Here is a 17418-nt window from a genome sequence, read left to right on the forward strand (position 1 = left end):
AAGACGATCAAGAAGATTTTGATTTCGTGCAAAAGAAAAAAAATCGATAAAAAAGACAAATCGACAAATCTCAAATGTGAAAGGAGGCAATTTAGGAATTAAAAAAAAAAGTGAAAAGAGGCGATTTAGGAATTAAAAAAAATGTAAACAATGCCTACAATGAAATTTGTTTCTTGCTAAGTCAAATAGTTTTATCTTGGAATAATGAACATTTTAGAAAATTGAGAAGAAAAAAAAAACTTTTATTTTATCCAAAAGTAAAATAAAAGAATAAAATAAAGGAGAGAGAGAGAGAGTATGTATGGTTTTTATTGTCTTATGCTAATGCCGTCAAGTCTACGTCGGGCCTGCCATTGAGAGCTCGATTTTCAAACCTTTTTTAAAAAATCATCACTTTCTTTTTTCTCTTATCTACGCGCTGCGAGTAATTAATACCTTTACTACTCGCCTTCTAAAGGCCATCTAAGTTTTTGTTCATTTCTTTCTTATTTTAATTTCTAACATTTTCCCAACAAAATGGTACTCTTTGTCGGTGCTTCCAATTGGATTTTCTTTTTCTTCTTCTTTTATCCTATTAAAAAAAAAAAAAAAAATCCACTTTTATTCCTGGATTTGTTTTTTTTCCTTCCAATAATCCGACAATAAGGGGACATAATTCAATCCACATTTTTATTTATTTATGCTTCGTCGTGTATAAAACTTTATTACTCACGATAGCTCTCGCATGATTATTTATGATTAGAAGTAACTATTCATTTTATTTTATATATATGTAGCAAATATTAGGGTTAAGATGTGATTTGATCGGATTTTGAAAATAATGAAAAACAATCTTTTTTGTTAAGGTCATAAATCACTGGCTAACGTTTTTTAGGCTCCAAATGCAAGTGAGAGAGTGAGAAAGAGCGCGAAGACGAGAGAGTGAGGAAGAAAGAGCTCTAACATATGAGAGAACTATTGTATTGAATTGATTGAATGTGAGCAAGATCACAAAGAAGTGATCCAAGCAAAATGTTATACATCCTTATATTTCAAAATATGAGTCAAACGTCAATTCGACTGTAAAATTTGGTTCATCTATAAAAATGTCTCGAGTAACAATAGTGTTGAGTTTTGACAAAATATTAGAAGAGCGATTGTTTCACATCGGAAAGATTCAAGAAAGTGACGAGCTTCAAGAAGTGTAAGATGAGCTTATATAGCATCGGTCTCAAATGATTCCGATTTGAAGCACTTAAATCTAGTATACCAACTCTAATTGTGAGTGATATAAGGGTTTGAGAGAGTATTTTCTTTGTAATTGAAGTCAGTGAAAGATTTATGTATGATTGTAATAATTTTTCATGTAGTGAATATATATATTTTTAATTTGTGGTGTTTTCTCTGATTTGGAGTTTTTCTACGTAAATTCTCCAAAATTTTGTTGCTTTATTTTAATTATTTGGATATGAAACAACTCTTTCTATTTGTTGGTGTTGATGAGAAACTAAAGAGGTGTTAAAAACCTAGTTAAATAATATTTGATGATAGGATTCTCACGGTTCGCTAAGATTAGTATCTGTATTTAAGAAAAAAAAAGAAGTATATTCTCATCAATATGTAACCCATCTGAATTGAGATTAATGAGCTTATAAGCAACGACCATTTAATACGTCATTAAATAGTCAAAATATCATTACTCATTAAATTGTTACCCACTATTAAAATTAATCATTATTAGATTAATTATAATTGTGATGAAACTATTAATAATACAATGCATTCATCAAACATGATTTTACGGAAGAGTCCATCGGTCATATGGTCTTTAATATAATGATATTCGTTGGTCATATGGTCTTTAATATAATGATATTCGTTGATCTCAAAATTCAGACAAGAAAAAGTGATCTTGATTTTCATGTAAAAACTGCGGTGAATTTATAATTTAGGGAGTGATTAGCAAAAACAATGAAAATCTAAGCATTGATGTGATACATATACCATGTCACAATGCGTCTAATACTTGCATGCGTTTCACGTCCCATTCATCAAATAGGGATGTTGTTAGGATTGATGTTCTAAATCTAGTGTATCTCGTGGTTTGTAGTTTATGTTAACGCAAATTATTCATCTAATAAAATCATAGGTATTTTATTTGACATTTATACAGCATTAATTCAATCTAATAAACTAAGATCCAAGGTTATATGATGTCAGTTGAACGGTATATGGTTGACATACAGATGGTTCATGTTCAAGTAATAACCTAAAAGGTCTGTAGTAAATGGATGAAGGTCGTGTGTCTATCCTAGTAACACTGCGGATACGACCCACTTTGTAATTGTTACATGAGATGTTAGTGTTATAAACAATATGAACCATATTGTTCATGTAGAGATATGTGAGTGGGGTATCTTGTATAAAAGAGTTTATACATAGACCGGACCACGAAATAATTGGTTTCTCTTTATAACACTATTATTTGAAGAAACTAATATTTCACTAGGATGAGTATAGGAGACTTGACCTTAGTCCTGAGTGAGTTGTGAACTTCTATTTATGACAGTAGTTCTTTGATTTGTATGAGTGGGAGTGACTACGATAGCCGACTCAACAAGCCTACCATTTTGGAGATTTGTCTGATTAGGGAGTTGGGAATACAGCTACACAAGATAGAATCCACTCATTCTCATTCCTTAGGAAAGTAGATAAATTGCTCCTTTAATAGCTGGTTCCGATTCTTGAACAATGAGGCTTCAATCTCTCGGAGGTGTTAGTTTATAGTTTGACTATAAACTGTTTGTTTATGGAGGAATCACTGGTACTTAAGGAGTTAGATGTAACTGCGGGGTTAAAATGATATTTTGATTCAGCTGTAGCTATGAGCATTTGTGAATGGTCATCTCTCTGTTAATTGGTTATATCCATAGATACATAAATATAGACACATAAATATATCTATTGTACGAAGAGTGGAACAATCAGTCTTTAGTGGAGTGATCGGTAGTTAATGAATATCGATTAATTGGATTAAAGAAGTTTAATCAATCAATCTTATATCATTGGAGCTTCTAATATGTAGGTCCATAAAGTTCCATTGCTAGCTCACAAAAGGATATTAACGAGGAATGATTTGAATTGTTCAAATCAAATGAGAGAATTTTATATTAGTGAGATTAATATATAATGGTTAATTATAGATATGAGCTATAATTCAAATTATGTAAAAGATATATTGAATTAGATTCATAAAGAGATGTATACATATAAATATGAGATGTATACATATTAAATATGATTTAATATAGTTAATTAATTAATTAATTAATGGTTAATTAATTGATTAAGAAATCATGGAGATTAGAGGTTAGCATAAATATATGATATTTATGATGATTAATTAAATGTATATTAAATATGATTTAATATAGTTAATTAATTAATTAATTAATGGTTAATTAATTGATTAAGAAATCATGGAGATTAGAGGTTAGCATAAATATATGATATTTATGATGATTAATTAAATGTATATTAAATATGATTTAATATAGTTAATTAATTAATTAATTAATGGTTAATTAATTGATTAAGAAATCATGGAGATTAGAGGTTAGCATAAATATATGATATTTATGATGATTAATTAAATGTATATTAAATATGATTTAATATATAATTATTTAATTAATGTGTCAATTAATTAAATAAGAGTTATTTAATTAATTAGCATTAAGGGTATAAAAAGAAATTATTGGAGAAGGGACTAACCCTTCTCCTTATAAATACATCTTTATAGCAATTTTAGAAAAAATGTTTTGATATCACACAAAAACCTAGCCTCTACCTTTTCTCTAAGTGCTCTCTAGAATTCTCTATCCTTTTCCTCCTCAAAGTTCTTGGAGACCGCACTTTCAAGTTTTTTGAATCCTAGAGAATAGCAAAGTAACTTCATTGGTGGTATCCTTTTACGTTGGAGAAGTTTGAGATAAACAATGGTGGAAGAAGAAAACCAGAGCAATCAACAAAGGTTGGTTGTGATTTCTCTTTCCTTTTTCAAGCATGCCTATGTTTTCTTTGAATGTTTATTCTAAAATTACATGTTTTATTTTACTGTTTTTGTTTATTTAAAAATCGAATTTCTAAATGTAAGACGTCCACACGCTTTCGCTTGGGATTCGATCCCTTCAATACTAGGCCAAGCAAGTTAGTTTGGATATTTCTCCTCATTTTTAAGGCTAAATGGGTTAGAAAACATATTGAATAAGACTCATTTGTTGAAAGGGGAGTCTCAACCCCGGCCAGTGCCAGGTAAGTTAGTTTGATCCTTAGGAACATAGTTTTTAGTTCAAATTTCGTCCTTTTCCTGATAACTTGCAAATTCTCTCAAAGTTGATCATGACCTATAATCCAAATTTACCTATAACAATATTCATTCAGATTACTTCAACTAATTCAAATGTAGAAAATGGATATCGAGCATTTTAAAGAGGTCTTTATATGGATTTATGTTATTGTAATATGCAATCTCGTTTCAAGTTCTATAGTGTTTTTTTAATGTTATTTCTCAAAGTGCTTAATGTCCCTCTACCCACAATCTAGCTCAAAGAAGATCTACTAGACATTCATGTTTATGGCTTTCTAGTTTTACTTGTTGGCTTTCATCCACTTTTTCTATTGTATAGTTCTTGTAGCTTACCGGACCGACTTTATTAGTTCTTTTTTTATTATTATTATTTTTTATTATTTCTAACTGTGATGTTCTAACAACATAATATTTAGGATATTTTAGATTAATGTGATTTTAAAATTCGGGTCATATACCAGGAGAAAATATTTAATTAAGTGTAGGAGAAGAAAATAATAGATTAATTAATATAAACATAAACTTTGATTTTTAATTAAAAAAAAGGCATTCTTTGGTCCACAATTTGAATCTTGTTTTATGTTATCAAATTCATTGAGATTGATTATCTAGATTTTATTTTCGAAAGTTATTTTTAGGTTATGTGATTTAAATAATACAAATGGTCAAAACAATAATTTTATGTTAATATATCAAATTTTTATTTTTGAAATTTAAAATGCATAATTATATTGACTAAAGATAAAAATAGAATTCTATTAGATAAAGCTAAAAATATGTAGAAATATAGCATCTAATGTTATAAAAACATAATTTTCCTTGATTTTCATCTTTCCTTAAAAAAAATTAAATTCATAGCTAAATTTTAAAACACAAAAACATAAGTTTTTAAAAACTTTTTTTTTTTTAGTTTTCAAAAGTTAGTTTTAAATTTTAAGAAAATCTATAAAAAAAAAAATGGATATATACCAAAATAAAGAAATCCATAAATAGTAGTAGAAATAGTATTATATATATATATATATATTTTTTGAAAAAAAACAAAATTTCAAATAATTAATAAACAGAAGTGCTTTTGAACGAGGGCTTATTTTATTTTATTTTTTAAATATAACTCTTTATAAGAAAAGTTAACCTGCAAGTAAATATATAGGTTGTTTTTAAATATAGAAAAATGAACAAAAATATTTACAAAATATAACAAAATTTTATAATTATTAATGATAGATGCTGACACTAATAGACTTCTATCATGTCTATCAAATAGACATGATAGAAGTCTATCAGTGTCTATCAACGCCTATTTTTAAAATTTTACTATATCTTATAAATATTTTCAACAGTTTTACCATTTGAAATAATTTTACTAAATATATTGTGTCAATTCTATTTCAACTTCTAAAGTCAATTGGAAAATCTTCATTTAACTATTCTCATTCATACTATCGTGTCAATATTTATTAACCGTAACCAAACAACGACATTAAATAATTATTTATTAAAGTAAAAAAAAAGATCTAATATAAAGTGGGGATCAATAGAGAAAAACACTAAATTGTTTCCATTTTTTTTTTTTTTGAAAGGTATTGTAATTAAAATGTGGAATGGGGGAATCGAATCTCGAACTTCAAGCTCGATAGTACAAGCACTATGCCAATTGAACTACGTTCTTGTTGGCATTGTTTCCAAAGTTTTCAATTGGCTTCCACTCTCCCATTAAATATTCTAAACATTTCAATGACAAGAAGAAGTGGTTGAGTGGTATGGAAATTAAAGGAAAAATGGTCCACACACACAATTGGCAGTGAAATTTTGTACCATTCTCAAATATACAATACCTAAAATATAGCAATAATGAGCTCAAGAGTTGCTTTCCTAGCAGAATATATATATATATATGGATCATTAAATCATAAATGAACATGAAAAGCAAAAGAAAAGAAGAAAAATGGTCCAAACACAATATTGATTCTCCTTTTTATATTATCCCTTTGTTTTCTTTTCAAATATTTTACTCACACCCATTTCAGCCTTTGCAGTCTCTTTCTTTCTTTCTTCATCTAAAAAAGATTAGACATGGTACCAAAAAGCTCAACATTATTACATTCATAATTTCATTGGCCTAAATGATTAGGCTAAATTAATTAGATGATATGAAATATGAATTTGATGTTTATTATGATATCAAATTACATTTTTTGTTTTTTTTTTCCCTTAAAAAACTAGGAAAAAAAAACTCTTTTGTTCATCAATTTGGAATCTAATTTCTGTTTGGTTATTATAGGTTTCAATTTAGTCTATAAGTTTCAAAATATTGCAATTTTACCCATGACATTTGAGCTTTTATTTGAATTTAGTCTCTAGATTTCAAGATTTACATTTTTAATCTCAAATTTTTACTAGATTCTCATTTTTCATTTTCGATGTTAATGTATGTTAATGAATTTAAAATAACTAAATGAATAATACTTAATTAAGTTTCATTGTTTTTCATCACTTTAAAATTAAATTAAAAAATTTTCTTCATAATTATTTTAATTTAATTAATAGAAATTGACCGCCATATTTGAAGTAAGTATTTAATAAAAAAAATTGAGGTTGAAAATATAAAATCTTGAAATATAAAGACCAAATTCAAACAAAACTCAAATGTCAAGGATAAAATTGCAATATTTTGAAACATAAAGACTAAATTGAAACCAAATTCAAAATTTAATATTTCAAATTTCTATTTTATCTTTAGGTTTCAAAATAACCTAAGGATCCAAAATATATTTTTTTTCAAAATATTATTACGTCCTATTATTGAGATAAAAGATCAATGACAACCTTATAAAGTGTTGAAATGCATTAATTGTTTAGTTATAGTTATGTTAGTTTATATTATTTTAGATATAAACTTTCACTCCTCTATATTCAAAATATATTTTTTTAGAGTATTACGATCTGCAGCTCAAATGGTCCTTTATGAAGTTTCTATTGGTCTTATTCTTATTGTGCGTCTTGTGAGCGCATTTGAGTCCGCGAAGGCAATTGCTCGAATGTTCTCCTAACCCAAGCTAGCCCTCATCAATAACATAAAAAGTTAGTCGCATGGTGCCTCGTAGTTCCAACGTGTGGAACCTTCCATCTTTCATAAGTGTCAACTTTTTTCTACTTCACCTGAGAATGTAATATTTCATACTTAACATATTTTCTTCCCTTCTCCGACTTATCATTGTTACTCTCCCCTCTTTACACATTGACCAAGCTACATCCTGAATACATACAATTATAACAGGAATCGCAGCATGGGGAATGTTTGCGTCTCGTCGCAAGGCACATTTTGAGTTGCCACGAAATGATTGAGAACTACGACGGGGTTGAAATGCATTTTGTTCTTTGTATTCAATATGTATTGCATGACCGAATAATTCAAGGAGGGGCACACTGCGGGACTTCAAGCCTTTGGTGTAATGACCCGTAAGCCCTTCAGAAATAAAAACATCAAAAAAAGAAATGGTTGCGGGAACCGACGGTGACGAAGGTAACCGGGCCGATGCGGCCGATTACCGAGAACCGCAAGGTTGCAAGGTTCTTAGGAAATGACGTTCCCTTTGTCTCCGAAAGAAACGGAGGACTTCATTAAGTGACTCCGTGATCGCCCTTTGAACGATCAGAATAAGGTAAAACTTGAAGATAAGTTTTGTACTCTATTAATTTTTCAGTCCCTCTAGTCGGGTAGGCGCCGATCGGTCTTTCAAACAGATCCTCCCCTGCATGTGGCTCACGCCATTCGAGGTGGCCAGCCCAACATTCATTCACAAATCAATCCTGTAGTGAAATTGAGACTGCTTGACCTTGGAAGCTAATTCGCGTGTAGGTAGCGCTGTCTGTTGTACTGTTGACTTGAGATCTATTCATTGAATTTACTTTCTTAGATTTATAGGCTCACTCCCTCTTTTTCCAAGAATCAATAAATTAGAGTTTCTAATAGCATTTTTCACATATCATTGTTCAAAACATATAAGTGAATAAGACACTTAATTATTTTTCTTAAATTTTTTATGTGTATTTCTTGAATTTGGTCTTTAATATCATGCAACTTTCAAGCCTTCTAGAGGCAGTCCTATAGCTATGAATCAAAGTCTTTGATTAACAACTACATTGGAGGTTGTGTGCTTGAATTTTCAAATAAGCTAAACATGCCATTTAAATACTAATTGGCACATAAAACTCTATTTGTGATCTATCAAAAAAATTTGACCCACTCATTAAAGGAATAATAATGTAATAGTACCATCCTTTTCATTAAAATTTAACATATTAAGGATAGAAATGAAAATTTTAAAGGATTGCTCCAAGTTGAGAATAGCTAATTTTTAGAATCCTTGTCTAATTGTTTGTAATGTTTATATTGAATCAAAAAGAACAATCTTACTTAACAAACAAATTATATACTTTGTAAAATAGCTCAACTTGAAACAAAATATGTACTATTAACTAGAGGTGTTCATGGGTTGGATTGGGATGAAAGACTTTTTAGACCCAACCCAATTGTTTAGGTTGTAAATTTTTTCAACGTAAATAACCCTTATTTAAAAAATGAACCCAACCCAACTATAAAATATTTGGGTTGGGTTGGGTTGGTTCGGATTAATCGGGTTATTTATTTAAAATTTTATTCTAAAAAGAAGCAAAATGTAAATATGTAAAAATCTAATTTAATTATTTTCATATATTGAATTGAAATTAACAACTCAATTTCAATTTATATAGTGAAAATTTTCTTTCTAAAGTGCAAAGAAACTAATTTTAAGAGTTATTGAAGAATAAATTATTAAAAAAATATTGAAATAAAATAAAATAAAATCAATATATGAATAAATAATAGTGTTATAAGTTAAAAAAAATATATATTTTAAAGTTATAATAAATTCGGGTTGGTTCGGGTTATATTAGGTGAATCCATGAACCAACCCAATCCATAAAATTTTCATTAATTTGAACCCAATCCAACTCAAATGAGTTGATAACCCAACTCAAACGGCACGGATTGAATTGGGTTGATCGATTTTTTTGGGTCATTAGGTTTTTTGAACACCTCTACTATTAACTTTGAAGTTCAATAGAGATGTCCATTTCTCTTGTTAGGTTAGACACTTATGGAGACTCACCCCTAATAAGATAATGAAGAATCCATGTTGAGGCTGAAGATGAGGGTGGGAGTGAAGGAAGAAAATTCTTTCTGACCTAAACGAAGATAAGGAAGAAGAATGCATTCCCAACTTCGTTTCTCGTTGTCTGTCCTATTTATTTTCATCATATATATATTTTAAAAAAATTATATATACACACACGTACATATAAATATATGTACACGTTTGAATCATTTTAAACTCTTATGTATGAATAATGAGATTGTAGGAATGATTCATTTTTTAAGTCTTATTTATGAATATTTACATAACATTTGCCGTGAGGAATAAACAATTAGAAGAAGAATTCATGAGGATTCACAGTGGATATAACCAATTATTGAATTGATTTTTTCTTTAAAAAATCATTTAATTGATTTTCTAAAAAAAATTAAACAGACAATATTTCTCTTTGAGAGACTCGACTCCACAAATTTTTCATGAGTAATCTTCATCTCGATCCCTATAAAATTAAATAAAAAGTTTCGTGGGTATGAGAATAAAATAGGGGGCGGGAATAGGAATAAGAAAGTCATTTCTATAACCATCCGACTATGTAGACATCTCTAAAGTTAAAAGATTTGATCTTCTTTTATATAAAAGTTGTAGATTTGAAACTTCACTATGGTTTGAACGGTAATATTGATTAAAAAAAATTATTTCATCCAGCTAAGTTGAAGAAAGTTACTTTTTTTTTTTTGGTTGATTGGTTTTTGTATTTTTCTTAAATCATAACTTCTAAAACTTACAAAGTTGGGTAATTATTATTTGAAATCTTTAACCTGGGATAATGTGTGTTTCCACATAAAAAATTGATTCTTTTAATAATTTTTTTCCTTTTTTATAAAGTGCAAAGTATTCTGATTCCCACCTAAAAAAGAAAAAGTAAGAAAAGGCCAATTGCAAAAGATACTTTGAAATTTTTTCCCCTTAAATTTGGTTGAGTATCAACAGATTAGATGAAGATGATCCATAAATAACAAAAAAAGAAAAAAATACTAATAAATACTGATAGACTTCTCTCAACATTTACTATCGCTATCAATCAGTGATAGACTTCTATAAGTTTTTATCAGTGATAGACTTTTATAAGTTTCTATCACTGATAGACACTGACAGACTTCTATCAGTCTTTATAAAAAAAGATTAACATTTTGCTATTTTGTGTAAATAGTTTTCATTATTTTTCTATTTTTGAAAATTCTCCTATGAATTATAGTTGTAAGAGAAAGCACACATTTTCTCCACAAGATATAAAATATTAAAGTTGAAAATCATATGCTAGAAAAATTAATCAACAGTCTCCAAATGAGTATAGCTCAATTTATATTTAGTAGAATTCTAAGGAAAAAAACTTACATTTAGTATATATTAAATAACAAGATATATGGTTCAAATCTCTCATCCTTATTGTCACTCGCATCATTTGGCCCGTCCAACCCAACTCGGTCCTAAAAAACAAAGACCCAATCTCAAATCAGGCTCAGCCTCAAGGGTCTAATACATTGCTTGGGCTTGGATCGATTGACTCAACTTTTAAGATTGCACAGAATAGCCAGAAAGGGAGTTCTGGTTGCATAAATAACCATTTTTAAAATTTTAAGATTTACGATCAATACGTTATGGGAAGGGCCATCTCCCCACTCAATTTTTCAATTTTTTCCTAGTCTTCAATATGCATCTCTCCCTCAACCATCCCTAAAAAATCTCTCAATTTTTATGCTTAAATTCGATATCTACCTTTTAAAGATTCTCTCAATTCTCTCTCTTAGATTTTAATTAGATTTCCATAAATCTCTATATATATTAATTTACATGTTTTAAGGAGTTCATCTAAAAGAAACCATGGGTAGAAAATTATTAAAGATAGTCCAATGAAAAAGCTCATACTTGGAAGATTATATACAATGACGAGATGGAGATTAGTGAACTTCTTGGAGGAAGAAAAAGGAAGTAATTTGTGAGGGTGAAGAAAAAATAGTGATGATTTTGAAGGGATTGAGAAAAATATTTGAGAACATATAAAGGATTGGCGATTTTGAAGTGATTAGAGGCTTTGTTGTTCAATAGGGGAGGTTGGTTCCAATCTTTCAAACATAAAAGCATCCGTTTGGCTTTGTACGTTTCATCATAACTATCTTAACATGATGATGATGGTCTTCGGTCGAAGATTATTGAAGATGGAGGGCAATTGTCTTCAAATACAAGGTATTTTGTGCATAATTTTATTTTTCAAAGTTGTTTTCTGGTCAAGTTAGTATAAAATACGTTGTGTGACTCAAGTTAAGATTTTACTTTTTAGTATATATACATACTTGCATACTCAATTTGATGAAGATTTTAGATGTTACAAGGTATTTGTGTAGTTCAATCCAACCAAGATTTAAATTGTTTACTATAGTTTTTTTAGTATAATGTATTGTAAAGCTTAGAAAGACTTCATCTAATAGTGATTTTAAATATAAGGTATTAGATGTGTTGGTTGGGAGTGTATTTGCAAGGAAAAATAATCGTAAGGGAGTAAATATCAAGGAGCTTGTCGAAAATTTCAGGTAAATGAATGTTTTTTATTTTGGTTGAGAGCGTATTGGCAATGAAAAAAATTCATGGGTGAAGCTTACGATTTCCGTCAATTTTTTTTGAGATGATGTTTTTATTTTGAGATGATGGGTTTTGGAACTTCATTAAGAAACTATCTGACATAATTGAAAAATTTAGATTGGAAGGTGTTTGGGTTTGGAATAATATTTACTATGTTACGACATAAAATGCTGGTTACTAATTTCTCTTGATTTGGATGATAGTATGATGGTAGTTGTTGCATAGAAGGTATTCTTTTCATTAACAAGTTTTTTTTTGTTAACTTGAATATGATGTATTTGCAATTCTGAGTATGTGTGAATGTATATTTTCCACATGTATTTAGTCTCCTTAGTTAAAGAGTCTTTAGGAGGGTTGAGGATCTTTAGGATGGTTAGAGTTTTTAATTGATCCTATTTTTAGTATGTTCATATGGTATTTATACCTCTGTATAACTACACTTTTGATATATACATCTTAAACATGGTATCAGAGCCAATCCTCCTATAGCCATGCCTCTGCCGAGCATTTTGATGGAACAAACACATGCGCAACAGAAGAAAAATAGATCTAAAATACTCTAATTAAGTTAGTTTAAAAAATAACCATGCAATTGAAACAAGAATAAATACAAAGTAGAAATACAACATTTGTAGTCTCTAGTCTTCTTTAAATCAGCTCCAATCTCCTCATGAACGGTTCATAAACCACCGCGAAAGTCTTCCTGACTATTCTCCGACCTTGGAACAGGATGGTGGGATTCAGTGAATGACTAATTTGGAGAGGAAAAAGCTAAGTCTTTGAGAGAAAATTGTTATGAGATTATCACATAATCTCATCAAATTCCACTATGGCTAAGAGTTTTAAACAAATAAGAAACTCCTCCTTTTAAAGGTCATTACATGCAAAACATGCAACCTTGAGTTTGATGAGAATTTGAGACTAAAAAATCCACTAACTCAAAATGGGATTTAGCGAGACAAGTATCTTCAAATAAAGATAATACTTATCTTTCTACTAACTTGGTCAAAGTTTGACTCTCGAAGTCCAAAGTCAACAAATTTGACTTTTTGACTTTCAAACATCAAACGTCAAAAGTCAACAATTTGACTTTCATTGCATTTTTAACCTAGTCAACAATTTGACTTTTAATGCAATTTTGACAAATTTCATTTAATTTCAAAATTAATTTTAATAATCAATTTTAAAATTAAATTAATATTAAATAATTAGTTAAACAATTTAATTAAATTTAGTTTAATATTAAATCCAACAATAATCTCAATGTATATGAATCCCTATTCATAATCTTGATGTAACGACCCGACCCCTAGGACCTAGGTAAGGCCGTTACTAATGCAAAAAATTTAAAACGACGCTCAGTTATTTGAAATAAATGCTAATTAAAACAAGAGAAGTTCAAAAGACATTTATTAAATGCAATTGTTAAAAACAATAATAGGGTACCCATAAATCATAAAGGTTAATAAATACATATGAAAAACAATCCTTAATAATAAGTTTCAAAACATCAAAACTAAACATTAAGGGAAACATTGAAAAGAACTCTAAATCTCATGATGCGGAAGCGTAAAAACTAGTCCCAGTGGCTCGATCATGAATTTCGATGCGCCATCGTCGGTGTATCTCTACCCTTACCTGAAACATCAAACATAAGAAAGAATGAGTATGAAATACTCAAGTAAGTAACCCCACCATTGGGGTCAGGCTAGGCATCTACGTCCTCTAGATACCCACATATGGCAACATAAACATATGGAACAACCAAGAGACTGAATCCTATCCTATTGTAGTTAAGTATGCTCACAAAATTGGTGAATCCCGAAGGAAACAACAAAACTGGTGAATCCCAAAGGAAACCAAACTGGTGAATCCTGAAGGAAACACAAACAGGTGAATCCCGAAGGAAACACAAAACTGGTGAATCCCAAAGGAACCACAAACTGATGAATTCCGAAGGAAAACACAAACTGGTGAATCCGAAGGAAACACAAACTGGTGAGCATCTAACTAATCAATGAGGATATTCATACAATCTTAACGTACTAAGATTCAACATTGTACAATTCTAAAAACATACATAAAAATTCTTGATACCATGGCTTCATCACATACACATATTTCTTAATAACATATTATACATCATCCATGTATAACTTACATCATAAATCCACAACATGCAAGTATGCCTCAACACAACAGATCAGATATCGACATATGAAAACACATACTATCAGATACTAACGATCAAGTACTTAGGTGTGTATGTAAACAAATCAGAATTCGTGCCAGAACATACTTTGATTCAGGTCATACTGTCAAATCATATGCTAACATTTACCATAACATACGCTTATCATGCTAGCATACAACTAAAGCCTGGCCCGTGACAGTTCCAGTAGTAAGATTACTTACCTCAAATTTGGTCCCAAATTAACCCAAGTAATTAACCTTCTTACAACTCTTGGAAGACTTTGAATCCACCCTATAACTTACATTACAAATATTAATTTAGTACCTTAGTCCAAAAATAATAAATTCAAAGTTTTAAACTCATTTTTGGGGTCTAGATCTAATTAACCAAATTAAATCAAATGACCACAAATTTAACTTACCGAAGTTGCGGCTTGGTTCGAGGCCAGTTCCAAAGTTCTATTTATTTGTCCAAACTGAACCTAAATCAAAACCAAAGTATAATAACTAAATTTTCAACGATTTCCCTTAATCAAAAAGGGAAACCAAACCAACTACTCACCCAAAACTTACCAAAATTGACGGAATTCATAATCTTGTCGGTAACACCCAAAAGACTTTAAAATGCCTCCAAACTTTGTATCTAAAATCCAAAATCACAATTAATCCAGTAATTAGGCCCATAATTGGTTGGTTATTCAAAACTTGAACCACAAATCCTCAAATTCCCAACAAAACTCACCCAAACTAGTAGATCCAGCGAGTGGCGACGACATCCTGCTTGACGGTGGTGTCAGAGTGGAGTCGCACAACCTAGGCAGCAACGATTCGCAACCAGAGGTGGCAAGCTACAGATTCGTGGTCAGAGAGAGAGAGGCAGGAATTTGAAGCTCGCCGTCGAGCGGTGCATCGCTGGTGGGAGTCGGATCCAGCCAACTGGAGAAAGAGTGGTGCTGGGTCGCAAACGGCAAGGCGGTGCTTCAGATCTGGATTTTTTTGGCGGAGTCGACACGAAGGTAGAGGGCAAGCGGCTGGATCTGGGAGGAAGAGGACGTCGGCGACTCGAATTTGGTCGGGCTGAGAGTGGCGGACGCGTGGCGAAGGAATCAGCTAGTAGAAGCTTACACAGCGAGAGATGGTGGAGACCAGCTTGGGCTCGGGCGGCGGCAATCTGGAGAGCTGGGCGACTGGCGGCGTGTCTGACCGGCGGGATCTAGCCAGCCGAAACCCACGAACGGCGACGATTGGATGGCTGAGGGGCACGGCGCAGTAAGGCGGCATGGAGGCAGAAAACGGAGGGGGGCTCGCGTGAGGAGAAGACGTGAGGGGAGGGTCCTTTTTATTTTTTTAAAAAATACTACTAATAATAATGATGATGATGATGATGAATAATAATAATAATAATAATAATAAAGGGAAATGTATAACTCTAATTAAATCCTTTCTTTAACCCACTTTATACTATTTAATTCCTTTCCTTTTTCCAAAAATAATTAATTCCTGCCATAACTTTTCAAATTGAATAATTTTTGAATAAATTCCACGACAACACTCAAAATCTCGCACTTATACTTTAAATTCAAAATTCCAAACATGCCCTTTAACTAAGGACAATTACTGAAAAAGGAAAAGTTTTACATTATTAATAAATAAATAAAAAAGTGTGGGATGTTACACTTGATATTATATCTTATTTAGATATCTCATATTTTCTCTCTCTTTATGTTTAATTCACAATTAAATATTAGGTTAAATATATCGCATATATTGTTGGGACTCAGGAATCGATGTCGTTAATTTGACCCCGAACCGAAACAAAAGAAAATTTATAATTACTCGAATTACTCCTATTACTACCAAAACATAGCAATAGTGGTAAGTGTGGGGTCGAATCACAGAGAAGTGAAGAATTAATTTGTTTTGGGTTAGATTTGACAGTGGAAAACTAGTAAAAAGGGGATTTTGGTTTGTGGTTTTGAGATTGAAAATATGCAAGTAAAAAGTAAAGTGTGATGGATATATGAAACGGTAATGGATTCGTTTAGTTCTCGGGTCAAGTAGCCATTCAATATAAATTAAATCATTGTTTTCAGCCAAAATATCATATATTCGAATTATGCATGCATAGCTACTCAATTGATGCAAATTAACTAATCTCTATAAGCCCGAAAATCAACTAATCCGAATTGATCAAGCGCCCTACTTCGTAGCTGAGGCTGGAAAATCGTGTTCTAACTAACCTACATATTCCTAGATATAATTGGGTCCCCAGTAGCCATAAAGAACTAGAAACACATGCATTAAGATTCAGGATTCAACTATGTTGATTAAGTGTCAGGAAAGCTGTGTTTAAATAATCAATTATTTCCTTAAATCTAGATTAAACGTGCGATGCAAAGATTCATGGATAACCTAAAAACCTAAGCATGCTTATCTAGTTTGTGCTACAAGGGTAAATTTAAAGTATTGATGATACAAGGATGCGTGCAAGCTTGAATTTAACTAGCGAAGATATGCATTCATGATAGGGGCGTCAATCTAATAAAATAAAATCTAAATTAAACAAGATTTTAAAAAAACAAAATTCTCGATAAAAACATAAAAATTGAACTGAAACTCTTCAAAATACAAATAGTGCTTAATCCAAGAACTAATTGAAAGATTACTTCATTGATTCATGAACAAACCAATGAGATACAATTCGATACATGTTCATAATCCGAAAATAAAATAAATCTAACTTAAGGACACTAAAAATTAAAGGGAATAGAAGATGAAAGAAAGCATGACTTCGACCTCCATGCTTCAGCTCCAAGAGTCTGCCTAAACCCCCCAAAATTTAGCATATTTGACATAGGGCTGATGAGAGGTATTTATAGGAATCCATCGCAGCGTTACAATGCTTGGAGTGGCATTGTAACGCTGGGTTGTACGCGCGCTCAGACTCGTCTGTCAAGTGTCGTAGCGTTACAACACTGTTTGAGAGCGTTGCAACGCTGCCGCCTGCCAGATACTCGCTACTCGGTCCTCGACAGCTCGATACTCGATCCTTGGACACTCGACAGCGTTTTCTTAATTACTCATTGGCCTTCTACTTGA

The sequence above is a fragment of the Benincasa hispida genome, chromosome 1 (assembly GCF_009727055.1).
Source record: "Benincasa hispida cultivar B227 chromosome 1, ASM972705v1, whole genome shotgun sequence".
Taxonomy (NCBI): Eukaryota; Viridiplantae; Streptophyta; class Magnoliopsida; order Cucurbitales; family Cucurbitaceae; genus Benincasa; species Benincasa hispida.